The following is a 15,597-nucleotide window of genomic DNA, read 5'->3' as shown; positions in this document are numbered from 1 at the left end:
GAGAGGCAGCCACAGCTGTGCCAATCATGTTCTGAACAAACCCTTGTATTGCTTTCCATGCTGTATTTTTCTGTATTTTACACACTGAGCTTTTTAACCACATGTAGGTACTGGCGTTCACCTAACACTCATTACCACCGTAATTAACTGTCCTGTAACCTCACCACTGTAGTATGAGGATACTTCAGAGGTAGCCTGCGAAGCAGATGGGGCTCAGCTGCATGCCTAGTGAGGAGTAATGTCCAGCTGCTGGGTGTTGCTTGCTTCTACCTTTTTCTGGAGGGGAGACCTCCAGAGGAGGGAGAGCCATGGCAAGTGCTTGCTTCTTCTCCACCTAAATCTCAGTTCCTAGCTGGGGCGTGGCTGGGAAGAAAGATTAGAGTGGCTCACTGCAATCCCAGGGAAGCCTTTTAAGAGGCCTGAATCAGGATCAGAGCTGGGCAGAAGTGCCACCTCTCTAGGTGGGAGGTGAGAACTCCTCTGACCATTATGGCCTGTAGTGAAGATGACTGAAACCCGGACTGTAATGTGACTCACATTCAGGAGCAACATACTACAGAGTAGAGGGTGCAGATGGGAAGACCTGTCCATTTAGCAAAAATACTGAAACAACAGCAAAAGGTCAGAAAAGGATTCAGAGGGGCTGGTAGGGAGGGGACTGAAACCTCTCCAGATGTATGAATTTAAATGCTTGCTGTGATTTTTTTCTTGATCCATGACATCCTCTTGTGTTGCCATGACATACTCTTGTGAAATCTTTTCAGGGGTAAAGGCTTTAAAAGATACTTCTTCCTGGAGGGAAGGACTCTTTCTGAAGGTGCCTTTGTTAAGTCTGACCTTGTGCTTCATCCAGAGAAAGGTGACCCTGTCTCTGCCCCACCAGAGCTGGGCTTATGTGAGCTGAAGCCATCCTGAGACTGGTAAGGGATAAGGCTCCCCTGTTGCCTCCCCACCACTTCCAGTGCAGCTGGATGATGAGGTCTCTGATCCATCCCTTTCGTTTTTCCATGTTTTTTCTTTCTTTGTGCTGCTGAAGTTCCCAGATAGGTATCTATAAGAAAGGGTCCTCAGGCAGTAAATTTGGTGCATATCACCCAGGTTCTGTGCTTCCCAGGGTGTTGCAAAATGTCAGGACAGATCCACACAGACCCAGAGAGTTTTGGGCCCAAGCACTTTAAAACCTGGTGTTCCTCTAAGAGCTCATATCAGTAAGGTGACGTCAGTCAACCTCTCCTGCATCTCATTCACCAGGAGAAGGTTTTTGACCTGTTTCATGAAGCTATAATCCATGTGGCATTAACAAGAATGGGAGATGGAATATATGTAGGTATGCAGGGAGTTAAACAGGCAGCAGGCTTTAATGTGCTTCAGGGAGGAGGCACTACTGAAGAGAGGATTTAAATACGTACTGGTATATAAGCAATCATGAAGCTGATGGAAATAGGGAATTCTGTGAACAGAAATATGAAAACCATTGACCGGACCACTGACCACAATGGGATTATGACAATATCCACTAAGTAAAGAAGACCCACAACTCTGTATTAAAAAGACCACAATTTCCTTCTCTGATTTATTCTCAGACCTACTATTCCTAATAGCAACAATAATTCCTGTCCACAAGAGTAATGCCAGCTAATAGGTTTTGTGGCTGGTCTGTTCTGAAAGATAATAAGAATGACAATATCTTGAATTTGCCACATCCTATCATTATTCAGAGGGAGCAAGGATGCCTTAACTATCAAAGCTATGTCAAGTGGAAGTGAGGGAAATAAAAACACAGTGTCGATTTCTTCAGCAACAGGCAGTGAGCAAAGATTCAAAGCTGAAAACTCTTTGCACATTCTTTAGATGAGTCACAGAAATCTAAAATAACCACAAAATGATATGAAAGCTTTTTTAAGTTTAAAAAAAAAAAAAAAAAAAGAGAGAGAGAGACCAAATTCATCTCTAGGAAACAATCTCAGGGAAATTATTCCAGGAAAGAATTTGTTCACTATACATACAGCATTGTGTGTCACATGGTCTAATTATAGGAATGAAAGCAACATAGGAATTAGATGGTCTTTTCAAGCCTGTGTGGAGTGTGAACAAAGAATATAATTACACATGGAGCCCGTTGATTAACCAATTACTAGTTAAAGCAGATTTAGACTTTAAATTAATTTGGTTCTGAATTCTGGGGATTTTTGGGCTAAGATAAACAGTGTTTGAAGATTAATTATCCTTGTCTAAGATGAAGGAACTCATTTCAATTTTGTTAGCATGTCGAAAGACTCTGGCTGTTGCGTGGGAGAGGGTAGACTGCAAATCTCAGCAGTATTGAACTGGCTGATTAAAGTGAATTCTGAGACTCCTAATCACTCTAATCCTCACAGAGAGTGGTGATATTACAGACTATATTGTGCCAGGCCAAATTAATATTTAAATGAAAAACAGACCAACATTTACCTAGAGGAGAAAGTGCACTGTCTCCAAAGGACCAAAGTCCTGCTAAGAAGTTACGAACTCAGTAGTGAGGAAATACTGCAGCACAGCTCTCTGGGCATCTTTATGCCGAAGAATAATGATAGGAAAGTAAAGGTGCTGTTGTGGTACCTGTCGTTTTCCTGCGTAGCACCAGTTCCACACCACAACATCCTGATTGATCTCTGTGGGAGTGGTAGCACGATACTGTGCTCTTGTCAGTGGTTCAGCTGTGGCATTTTGTTTTACCACTGCCTGCTGAGAGCCAGCTCCTCACCAAAGCAAAGTGTTACTGGGTGTAACCCAGTAAGGCCATGTTGTGTGTTCCTTAGGCAGCACATTTCCACTGGAGTCAGTATTAGGCTTTGCAGTTCACAAGAATAAGCAGAAGGGACAAAATATATTTCTGAAACCCAAAAGCCCATAAGGAGGTTTGGACCTCCTTGTCCTAGGTGTTATAACAGCAGAGAGAGACAGCCCACCCCACAGCTCAGAGAGCACAGTAGTACAGGTGCAAGACTGTAGAAAATGGTGAAATGCATGACAGATTGCAGCTTGCCTGCAGAAAGAGACAGGTCCAGTGGGTTTTCCAGAGTTTAGAGAAGTAAAGCAGACCTTGCAGGAGCTGGGACTGCAAGTCAGAAAACATCATCAGCTCCTACTGAGCAAGGTCCCCTCGTGTGTCTGTGCTTCCAGCATGTGTGTTCTTTCCCTGAGTCAGAAGGAAGCAATGGGGCAGCTCAGGCTGGGGAGGGAGCTGCAAGCCCTGGCCAGCAGTACTGCAGGTGACACAGCTTCCCTCAGGTAGAGTGTGCTGCATCTCTTTTTCCATTTTCTCAACGGTGTGGGTCATGGGAGTACTCACATAAGGGTTTCTGTGTGCGGGTTCCAGCGTTTAACTTGAGTAAACGAGACATGCATGTCCACTTTCTGTCTCCCAAGACCCTTTACTTCAAACAGTGTGATGCTCCCATAGCTAGTGCAACCAAATCTGCACGAACATGGGATGCCGTTCTGTAAACGCCCATTGTGTGTAGGTAAATCTGGGAACCTGGGTTTTTTCCCTTTAAATTTGACTTTGCATTTCAGCCACTAGAAGAAGATTAATGACTTTTTAGGCTTGTGAGTATGTACGTGTGTGAGGGAGAGGAAGACACTGGAAAGGCACAAGATATATATGGTCTGCAATCTTGGAGGTTTCTTATGTCATTTTCATAGGAGGGGGGGAATTTAAATGTACCCTTGAATAAAATTATTAATTTTCATAATATTGCTAGTTGAATTTCAGAGTTCAATCTCAAAGGGTTGGAACTAGATGGTCTTTAATGTTCCTTCCAACCCAAACCACTTTGTGATTCTGTGACTCTGTGACTCTCAGCAGCTGGTGTTGCACACACCCAACCTTTTTATGTAGGACAATTCCTCAGCACACAGAGTCAGGGAACATCACATCTGTCTTATGTGCAGGCATCACTTATATCCAGGGAACTCATCCTTTTTAAAGAAAACCTATCTCTGTGAACCCAAAACCTTGGATTATTTCAGAACATTGGGACAAGTAAGTATCTTCATGCAACTTTCAAAAGTAGGAGAGCCACCTTCTTCCTTCCTTCGTCTGCTCTCTGAGTCATGCTCTCACAACGCCTCTAGTGCTCACTTGCTCCCACGCTGCTCAGCCAAAAGTAGGAAAAATTCATCTCCTGTGTTTCAAAAGGCCTTCTGCAAGCCGCATGACACATGAGCCATGCTATCCCACTGCAGCTGGAGCCACGGGGAGGCCAGGTCTACACACAGCTCCAGCAGGTCATCACCAAGCCTGCATGAATGGGCTGACAGCTAGGGCAGATTTACACTAGGTACCCACAGGATGATGCTCTGCACTGCTCTTGCAGTGTGCACAGCACCGAAGTATTGCCAGATTTTACATATACTTATATATACTGTGCGTTTATGTATGTATATATATATATATGCACCCAGATGTATGTGAATAAAACAATGTATTTTCCACTGCCCTCACTTTCAGAAACAATGACATTATTTTGGATGAAATTAAAGTAAAACAGCAGCTTGAGTCAGATATGCTTGGCAGAAAGAGAAGCAACTGAACACAGCCTCTTAAATGGAAAATATTGTGCAGGCCTCTTAACAGGAGGTGCCCTCAGCCCTGCCTGGAGCCATAAATCGCTCCCAGGAGTTGTGCAGGATGGTGGCATGATGCCTGATGGGGATGGGGCAGGCAGAGGAGGTGGGGAGGGAGCTGTGCACACCTGTCCTGGCAATGCCCCAGTTGCACCCGTGGTGGCCACAGACCTCCCCGGCCTGCAGCAGCACAGCCGTCCCTCAGCTGAAGCCACCCAGCGTGTTTATTGGGTCATGGACCCGCTGATGAGAGCTGCTGAGCCCTCAGCAGCCCCAGCCCCCGCTAGGGACTCAGAAACACTTGTTTCTGCTCTGTTTTATGCCAGGGCTGCTGTGTCTTCTGCTCCACCGGCAGCTGCTTGCACTGCAGCATCCTGCAGCTCAAACACGTTCGTCTCTCCGGAGCACCCACCAGAAATACAAAATGAAAACAGAGCTGCACTGAGGGACTGGGAACATGGCCTGCTCTGTGAAATTAAAGGGGTGCCAAACAGTGTCCTGAGCCATTCCTGTCACCGACTCCTGCCTCCCCAGCAGGTGGGTTCTCAGCAGGCCGTGCTCCACTCAGCGCCAGAGCTGCTGTCACAGGCTGTTCTGCAGGGCCAGGGGCCAGTCAGTCACTCTGCAATACCCAGAGGAATGAGAGAGGCGAGGCCCATGCTTGGATATGTGCAGGTAAACCCAGGAGGTCTCCACGGTGTTCAGGATTCACTTCCTTTCCCGTTTCAGTTGTGAGGAGTATATGCAGCTAATGGCAGCTGCTACTTTACCCCACTGGATCAGATCCAACGAGACATCTAGGTATTATATGTCTATGGACTCCTGCTGAGTGCAGTGCCAAGTTGGATACACAAACAAGAAAGAGCTTGACTCTCAGGTTCCTCTTTGGGTCTGGCTTTTAGCTTTGGACATTTTCATTCCAATGTTATTCCAATTGCTTCAGCCTCATGTGTTTGGAAATATTGCAAATAAAGATTCAGAAAAAAAAAAAAACAACAACTTGGATATACTCAGCCAGTTGTGATTTTTTTCCACACAGGTACACGTATACCCCAGAGGTAATCAGTTGCAACAAGGTAAGAGTGAAATCCAGCTCTGGATTACCTTAGTGCTACATGTAGTAACCAGTAGTAAATTAGCCAAACTACAACTACATGTAGTAAATTAGCCAATGCTCTTTAAAAATCCAGCCATACATGCCTGCCATTGAGTGTCTGTACTAGTAAAGATCACAGGCTGTCAACTCAGTGTGCCAAGCAATACTCTTTGTAATTCCTTCTAAATTTATTGCCTGTAGTGATGTAGAGACCTATTGTTCTCATGCCATGGGATGGGGTCAGGAGGGAGGAGCTGATGAGTTCTCGCTGTGCCCTTCAGAGTATGGAATATCTCACTTCAATGCTTTTTAACCCTGCCCCTTGGTCTGGTAGAGAAAGGCTCCTCTGGCCGTGGCTTTTGCAATTTCTCATCCTATGGGACATTTCTAAGAACAATTCCTTTTCCTTAGTAGATCTCACTGTACCTTGAAATTAGGATTAATCAGGCTGGCTCCTAGGCTTTATTACCCCTCAAAGAGGGGAATGTGAAACTCACACACGGCCAGCTTTCAAGATGCACAAACGAGAATTGCTGCAGCCATGGTAAATGTTCATGCAGCAAAGTGGGGTGTCAGGACTGAACCCCTCACCCTCTGGGCACTGCTGGACATGGGACATCTGTGGGATATGGGACCACCAGCATGGAGGGAGCCCTGGAAGCTATGGACTCACAGCTCACAGCAGGTTATGAGGGTATGAGCACTAAACTGGATGTCCTGGGGCAAAAGACAGCTGGTCAGGTCCACGTGTTAGCATTCTTCTGTCTGGAGTGGTAGCAGCAAGTGCAAAGATTTGGATGTGGGTGAAGAGGTCAGCAGCACCACTAGATACTCCAGGCTCCCAAGCATCGTGGATGTGTTTGTAGTGTACAAATGCAGTTTTGCTGCTCCCTGACTCTGTGCTGATTTGAAGATGCACAAGCCACTGCACTGCTTGCAGTTGTAAACCTTGTATTGTATACCTTGTATTATAAACCTTGTCCTGTGCTTCTCTTTCCTAAGCTTTTATCAAAATTAGTCCCACGCACCTGACGCTAGCAGGTACAGTGTTTTCTGCATGGTTTTGGGACAACCAGTGTAAGCATGGGGCAATTTTGGGGTGTCTGGGTACTGGCTGCCACAGCAACACATCATGTCGTGCCTTCTTCAACAATGTGCTGCGGGCTGCTGAACCAGAGTTGGCTGGGACAAGGTGAGGAGGCATCTGAGCATGCATAAAGGCAAATGGGGAAAGCCAAAATGCTCCAGTCCTTACACAAAAATGACTCTTCAGGGCATGCTGATGACTTACTTCTGGCAGTCCAAGAGCTCCCGTGTTGGAAAGGAGGTTAAATGACCTGCCCCGACAGTCACACACGTCAGAGTCAAGGTCAGGATTAGCAAGCCAGGTCCCCGTCTCTCTGGCCCACCAGCAGACCAGTAGGCCATATCATCACTGTAATTATACATTCCCCTCTTGCCCTGGGGTATTTTACTAGAGCAAGATAATTAAGCTCTCCTTCTGGCTATCTTCTTTTAATGAAATGGTGCACGTAACACAGCTTGGTATTTATTAACGATAATGAGTTTTTAAAACAATTTGAGGCAGCAGCTCACCTTTCACTTGTGCGGTTGCAGTGCATGTCCAGCATCATTCCCAATTTAATGATGCCATGCGTCGCGGGTCAGTCTCCTCTAGAAGGCAGTCTGCAGCATAAAGCACAGCAGCCTCTATTTGCAGTCAGGTCACACTGAACAAAAAGCAGGTCCAGGCTTGAGCTAACACGAGCAGATGCTGGCTTCCCCCTCCGTTAGAGGTACTGGTGGCGGTTTATTAATTTTTAGAACAAGGTCACAAGTTTACTTGCTGCTGAATCTGAGTTAGCGACCTCGTACCTCGTCGGCAAGCAAACACAAGCCTCCAATATGTGACACTCCCAGTGTTTCTTAACGAGGAGAAGCAAAAATGTAAACCTCGAATTTACAAGAGCCAGCTGAGGTTACACATTAATACCTTGGCTGCTGGGGCAAAGATGGTTTGATTAGAGCAGACCAGCTCTGTGTCACAAGAAGATCAGGGCAGCCGAAGCCCTGCTTGGAGGCTGCAGCAGAGGGCTGCAGGGCGCTGAGCAGGACCCCAGGGTAGAAAGAAACCGAGCCGACAGGTATTTTTTAAAAATTCTGGTTTCCAGTGCAAATACTCTTGAAGCAATGTTGGTGCTCAAGATATGTCCTTGGGAACATCTGTGGGCAGATGTGAGGGTTTTCTATATGGTTTTCCTCCTGCAGGAGGCTTGGACAGGGCCTCTGGGAGGTCCCCGGTCCTGTGCACAGCCCAGACCAGGTCTGGCTGTGGAGGACTGGACGTATGACATTGGTGAGATAAAGACAGAGCCTTCACACAAAGGGCACACGTTGCCACAGCATCACAGTAGGGTGATGCTACCGTGTGGGTGGCCACGGCCAGATCCTGCCCTGTGAGGGCCTCTGCCTTCCCCTCCAACCCCAAGAACCACCGTGACTTTTCCTCAGTTGCAAACCCAGCCCCACAGCTCCGTCCTGCCTCTGAGGGGCCAAGCCAGTGGGTGGCAGAGGCTCCAGCCCTCGTCCCCAAAGGGAGCACGAAGACTGCGTGACGCAGCCCTGTGCATGGGAATCACCGCCATCCCCTTGCTGCAAACCGTACCACGGGACAGCGAGACCACCCAGGACATCCCACCACTTTGCCAGGGGCTGGGGTGAGCACCCGGCTTCCTAGGGGGGTCAGTGACTGTCAGGAGCCAAAACCCAGTGGCGGGTGCAGGAGGCCAAGGGGCTTGCTCAGAGACGTCCTGCTTGTAAATAAAGCCTGCAGCAGTTCCCCACACGTCAGTCCCACGTGATCGTGCACCAGAGGAGCACTGGGCAGCAGGCACGTCTTGCTGCTCTAGCTGTGTGTGTATTAACACAAGACAGGAAAACCTGACGGGATGGCTTACAAACTGCACAGTCCCAAATCTGGCTCACCTTCCCCAGGGGGGGCAACTCCACCAAGGACTGAGGAGTCACATTGGCTGATGCCCAAGCTGAGCTTAGCACAAATACTGCTTAACTTTTCCTTGAGACATTAGTGATTCCAATAAATCCCCACATAACACCTTCATTAAGCGGGATTTACTGTAATATGCTATATACGCTTTATGCCTCACCTGCATAAACAGCCATGTTAATGCTATAAATTACTGCATTTGTATTAATGTATTGCAGGCACCTCAACCAAGGTGAAATGCTTAATGGCTTTCAGCATGCACCTGAACTGCAAGAAGTGTGTAGAGAGAGAGAAAAGCTTCTCTAGCAACTGATGCAGAGTGCACAAAGTGCTGTAAGCCTTGCAAAATTATTCTTCCAAAAATAAAAAATAAAAATAAAAAGTAGAAAAGATCTACCCCCATTCCCTCTCCCCCCCCCCCCCCCCCCCCCAAAGTTTTGCATATTGCAGCATTAGCGCTAGACTTCAAGGCTTGGTAACGGAAATTGGCTCTGATTTTCTGAGATATGCATTACATCATAGTCTTCTTTTAGGGCATTATGTCATTCCTGCTGAGACGCATTATCTCGGCTTGGCCCAGCATTAGCGATTTTTGCGGGCCTACTGCAGTGTTCCCAAAGCACTGCTGGGAACCACAGATTGAAATCTGAAGCGTTTATCTTTTACAAAGCTGAAAAAGAGGAAAGATGTTAACATCAGGCATCGCTGCCTTCCTTAACCCTCTCCTGACTCTGCTTCCTGCTGGAGCCTGAGTTTGATGTCTTTGAACACGCTGTACAAATACGGTAACCTTTAAAAGCTCACATTAGAGGGGGCATAATACAGTGTTCCTTCCCACTCTCCGAGAAGTGCCCTTGCAGCTGCCTGAATAACACCTCCCCGGTCTTTACAAGGTGTCAACATGAATCAGATTGTACCTACGTGCACGGACAAGCTGTATTCCACAGGCATGGTTAGAGCATACATTGAGAATAAAAAGGGAAGGCAATGAAAAGCTTTCTTTGACCCAACTCTTATTAAAATTTTTATTTAGTATCAAGCAACCCGGACATTCTATTTTTTAGTACACCCAGAGATCATGGCCACCTGACCAGATCCTCGTATCCAGATCCTTTTGAGGGCACAAAAGCAGAATTCCAGGAGGCTTATGCTGGAGAGCAGCTTTTATGCAGGGAATTGAGCAGATATTATCTCTTCTGACTTCAACCATGAAATTAGCAACTCATTTTGTCTCAATGCATCCAGGGCAGGATTAGAGGCTGTGCCATGGAGGGAACAGACAGGTACTTACAGGATAAAGCAAGGATATTCCCAAAGCCCCTGAGAATACCAACTCCTCTCTCTCCACAAAAGCACAATTATAAAGAGGGGCTATGAGCAGTAAGAGGAAATGGGAAACATTCAACCATGACTAAATTACAATTCCCTTTCTTATTATAAACTAACGCTATTCATTGGAGGCCTTTATTTGTCTGCTCCATTTTTTATTTAAATTGTGTGTTTCGGTGAGTTGTCACATTTTGTTGCTTTAAGGCCCTCAGCTGCAGCCGAAGTGTGTTTTCTAGAAAGATTGCAGCAGCGACTCTTTCCATCATAAAGGGATGATGAGCGGCACAACCAGAACTCGGGAGGCAGGACATCATTCAGTCCTGCCAGGGATCGCTTTCCCAGTTGGACTCAGAGCTTTGCCTTTCCTTTCAGATCGCAGCACCTGAATAAAACAGAATTAAAGATGGGAATAAGTCCTTGTGTTTACTTGATGCCTGCTGTCCCCCTCCCAGACTCCATGTTTGCAAAGTGACTTTCTGGCCCTAGAAGCCACCCTCCACAGGCAGAGGTTTTACGGTTTGGGAGCCAAGTGCTGTTAGTAGTTAATATTCCCAGAGAGGTGCATGTGGCAAGTCCCCATCCTGCTGGACTTCATAGTTGTGACAATGTTTTGCAGGTAACTCTCAATTAGATATAAAGCTGTCACCTACAGGCAGGAAAATCCAGACTGTTTTGTTAAAAAGCCGGTCACGAGAGGTGGAAAAATGTGTTCCCAGATATTTTCACCAAAAATGCACTCATGGGATTTTTGGTATAGATTCATTTCACTGGCAAAGGGTGATGATTTGCTGTAATAACCCACCCAAGGGAGGACAGTGGGTTACCCACCACCTGAAGCAGCAACAAAGCAGCCTGCAGATGGGTGGGATTGCTGGTTGCTGAGCCCTCTGAAAGGTCAGGGACTAACGGCAGATATAACATGCTGGGAGATGCTAGATTCACCAAGGTGAAATTCTACTACAGACTGGTACTTTATGGGTCCTGCATGGCTCTGGACGTTCAGCCACAATTCACTGGCAGAAGAGGATATATTGATCTGAGAGATCCACACTTCCGAAGGATGCTTTAGTTAAAGGACCACAGCAAAATGCACTTTAAATTCAGAGCAAGTAAATACAAATACTTTTGCTCCAGACCCTGAGGACTAGTAAACCTGCAGTCACGGCATTAAAAAATCACAGGAACAAACTCTGCTGCTAATCAGTGTGGTATAAATCTGGATTATCTCCTCAGACAAAGTAGCAGAGCTACTTTGGGTTTATGCAGGTTTATGCAGGTGACAGCATAATTTGGCCAATGGCACCCAGCAATGGATTTACATCAGACTGAGCTCATTCAGAGGGACCCGTGTAGGTTTTGTGCTGGAGACGGCATCCTCCAGGCTGTACAAGGAGGCCTCCTACTAGCAGAAGGTGCTGTATGATGGCTGGTGCCAAATGGCATCTCCCGGGCAGGATTATAGCTCCCCTTGTCCAGGGAGATGAAAGTAGGGATGCTCTAAGCCACAGCTTCCCTGCAGACAGCAGGTCCCTCCTGGTCCCTGCAGGGTGGGTGCAGCTCCTCTGACTTAATCATAGAAACACAAGGTTGGAAAGAACCTACAAGATCATCTAGTCCAACCTCTGACTTCTCTTTGTCAGAGGGTGGTGGGCTCCACGCCCCTCAAGCATCCTGGAAGCAGACCCTGCATAAGCAGCACCCCTCAGCTGTAAGAAAGATGGTGAGGCCAAAGGTGAGCAATACCAGCTTCTACCAGAATTAGTTAAATTTCACTTCTTAAATATTCATTTGCCTCTGTCCTTTCCCTTCCGACATCCTGAGACATAATTTACAAAGGGATTCTTTTGATTTTAATTAACTTTAAACTCCTTTTTCTTTGCCCCTGTGGTGTAAAATCAGAAGCCTATTCCTGATTCCCCACTGAGTAGCTCTGGTTTTACAACTATGTAGCTCAACTGATTTTACTCTTCCCGGAGCTGCAAGTCTCACTGGTGAATTTATGTCAGAGGAAGACATGAGCCTGCTGCAGCCCCAGTGCAAACACCTTAACTCACAGGACTGCAGCTCACAGCTTTGACTCTGGATTAGGTAAGGAAGGAGTCTTTCTGTCAATGAGTAGATCTGTTAAATAGCAATATTTTAAAGAACATGGTCAAACTTGATAAGTTTCCAAGGAAAAAAAAATGGCAAAAGAATATCAAAGCTCATAATTTTTGTGGCTTTGACATGCAGAGATTTGTTTTACAATGCTGTACCATTTTCATCCGATGTTGAACATCTCTACTCCTTATTTTGAAACACCGTTCTCCACTTTAAAGCTGATCCAAGTGCCCCCCTAAAAAGGGAAAAAGGGTTTGGAGAACGTTAACTAAAGCCAAAATGAAACTTAAATAGCTTTAAAAGGTCAGCCAGCATTTTGGCATTAATTCAGTAAAATTCTTCAAGCTTTCTTATTGCTTATTTGGTGGCTTTCCCACCATATTTGTTTTCGACTGTCCACACAATCACAAAGCCTGTTTTTCACCCAGCTATTCTGCACATGTCGTGGGCAAGCCAGACTGAAAACAGTGGGACACGATAAAAGCCCAAGCCCTTACTGTGAGCACCTGAACCTGCCCTTCATCCCAGAGCATTATACATTATCAGACCACTGGCACAAAAAACCATTTGTGGAGTGCCCCCAGCTGTTGGCTTCACACACAGCCCTCCAGCCATGCCCTCAGCTGCAAGGAACCAGTGTTTTTGTTCATCTCCCATCACTGCAGATCATTTATAGAGAACATCTGCCTTGCATTTTATTCACATGACAAACAACATGGGTCTGATAAAAGCCCATAGTAGCTGTTCTGTTGTCCTCGGCCAGCTTTGCATGAGGCTGATCTTGAAGAGCAGGCTTTCATCTGCCCGCTGCAGTGTTACTGGAGATGGGAGATTTTAGAGTGGGCTGAGAGTGTGTGTGAGCAAAGTAGATTTTGTTTTCAAAGTGTACCTGTAATGGACTACATCTGTCACTCTTTTTACAGCCTTGTAACTTAAAGGCTTTTAACTTTCAGACTATTGAGAAAAATTCGCTTCAGCTGAACACTAACACAGTCCAGCATCCAGAGTGAGCTCTCAGACCCTGGTACAAGGCTCTGCTCTCCGCTCAGTGCAACTGTAGCAACTGGACAAGGATGTGCTGGTATTTCTGGAGGCAGGAGTTTCTGCAATATTATATTTCACTGTAATAGTTACCCTTCACTAGACAAGTGCTCCATGTTGCATCAGCATGCCACCATTAAGGGGTGGGTAGGCAGGGCTGCAGGAGGTGGTGAATTTGGGTGATTCCTGGAGTGACAACACTTGGAAATTAGCAATGCAACGTCTCTATGGTGGAAACCTTGCTTTTCATTACAAATTCACCATCACCAAGATATAACAAGAAACACCCATTTATGCTCAGTGGCAAAATGTGGGAAATACCCTCCCCTTTCCCTGCGTGCATTACAGAGAATTGCAAGGACATGTTGGATTGTACTGCAAATAGGTGCCAGAAAGGACAGGCTCACACCTGAGAGACCAGAGAGTTGGGGGCATTCTAATGATGTGTGGAAATAGCTACCAGAGATATCTGAACTCTGCTGCTGCCAGGAAATCCATGACCTCAACAGCCAACCAGCGCTTCATATGCACAGTCCTCCTGGGGCTGCAGCAGAGCGTGAGCAGAAGGAGCATGTCCCACATCCTCAGCCAAGAGTGCTAGATTTGAAGCAGGTGCTGGGACCTTGGGGTGACACGTCAGCTTTTGAAGCTCTGCCTGCAGTGGCCTTGCCCTTGTACCCAGGGCTCATACTGCTGCCCCAGAGGCTACTGAAATGCCAGCAGGTCAGGCACTTGCTGCATTGCCCTGAGGCCCAAGGGGCTGGGCAGTGCTCCCGTGCACTGGCCAGCCATACTCAGATCTCTATTGCATGTACAGAAATGAATTTCTAAAGTGGTGGAGAGGCCAAAATACCACATTAGGGCTCTTGTCCTCTTGCTGGCTGGATTGCCTTCTCCTTCCAAGCCACCTTGCAAAGTCTGAGAGGGGCCCCTCTGCATTCTTCCCTTCTGTAGAGCTGAAAACCTGCCCACCCTCACTCTAGCACTTTAAAAGGAGAGGCACCAGGAGCATGTCTCAGCCACAGGGAAGTCTCCTGGGTGCAGCAGCACAGAGACATTGCTCTTGGGAAGGAGCAACTTCTTTCAGCCATGAAACAAAGATCAAGACCCATCTATAAAAGTCAGTGCAAGCAAGAGACACCTGTAACAGTTTGCAAATCGTTGCTGGGAATGCAGCTGACGTCTGGAGCTCTGCTCCTCAAGCACAGGCAGCAGCTGTCAAAGGGGGGACAGAATAAGGGGTTTTCCCCAATTTCCCTCCTTTTCTTTGCTCTCCCAGCAGAGCTGCAGGCTAACTGTATGGGAGCAGAGTGAGCTCAGCTGACAGTGTTAGAAATGAACTCAGTGAGGTGAAAAGATCATTTTTCTCTCCTGACATTTTCAAATACTTAGTCGCTTAATTATCTGTTACCAGAATGTCTCCCTATAAGCACCAGCAATTTCACCCATTAGCAATTAGTGAGAACAGTTATTCTGCTGAACTTTGTGCAGTTGAATAAACAGATTAATGCCCATCCCTCTGATTATGACTACATGGGGCAGATTCCCAGTTGGAGCAAGCTGACTTAGCATTATTCACATTAACATTTTACTTGTATATTTTAAAAGCATTTTGAAAAGCATATATATATTTTTTTTCTTTAAGAAGAATGACTTTATCTCCTCCTATTTGGGTAAGCTAGTAACCATATGCTCTTTTGTCATGCAAAAAAATCAGCAGTGATCCAGCGAACAGATAAACTTATGCCTTGCACATATTCTGGCTACAGACATACAGTTTTATAGAGAGCAGCCTGTAAAAATCTTCTGAAATATGCCAGATTTTAGTGAGCTTTAATGAAATAGCCTTCACATTACATCTTCTGGCTCCTAAATATCGTAACAATTTTAAAGAGGATAACTTCTAATGAAGTTAGACAGCAAGTAATAATTACACTGGACAGGTAAAATTGTCAGTGGAGGACTCACATCACAAATGTGATACTGTAATTAGATACATTTTGTCATCTGCAAAAACATACCTATGTCACTCCAAAAACTAAACCATCAGTTTCTGTCTTTCAAAGTCTGTAATACAGCAAATTCAGCATTTGTAAGTTAGCTGTTTCTGTATAAAAATCAAGAACAGTAAGAGACTAAAGAAGAGGTCTGGCAATCTTTAAAAGAAAAGAAGCATTCTTTAGAAACATCTACAGAAGAGAAAAAAAATCAGAGAAAAGTCCCCTTTTCTGTGTTTCTCTGTGTTCTCCCTTGCAGTTTTGATGATCCATTTATAATCATGTCCCTGAGAACTTATCTCTGCATTTTAAAGCTGTTTCAACTTTATAAAATGTGCACGATTTCTACCGTTAATTCACAAGGTTTTCTTTAGTAAGAACTGCATGCTAGTTACAGGAACCGTGCCTTTTTTTTTTTT

The 15,597-nt window shown here is 45.8% G+C and overlaps 1 long non-coding RNA gene across 1 annotated transcript in view; it reads right to left on the bottom strand.

The window, feature by feature from the left end:
- Positions 1-9,469: 9,469 nt before the first annotated feature.
- Positions 9,470-15,597, bottom strand: part of LOC310889772 — a 67,977-nt gene continuing 61,849 nt past the window's right edge. The window contains exon 9 of the long non-coding RNA XR_014576792.1: positions 9,470-10,422. This is a non-coding gene — a long non-coding RNA (uncharacterized lncRNA). The remainder of the gene's footprint in view (positions 10,423-15,597) is intronic.

The sequence above is a fragment of the Anser anser genome (assembly GCF_964211835.1).
Source record: "Anser anser genome assembly, chromosome: Z".
NCBI lineage: Eukaryota > Metazoa > Chordata > Aves > Anseriformes > Anatidae > Anser > Anser anser.
The sequence above is the reverse complement of the archived record's forward strand: the minus strand, read 5'-3'. Positions and strand labels throughout refer to the sequence as shown.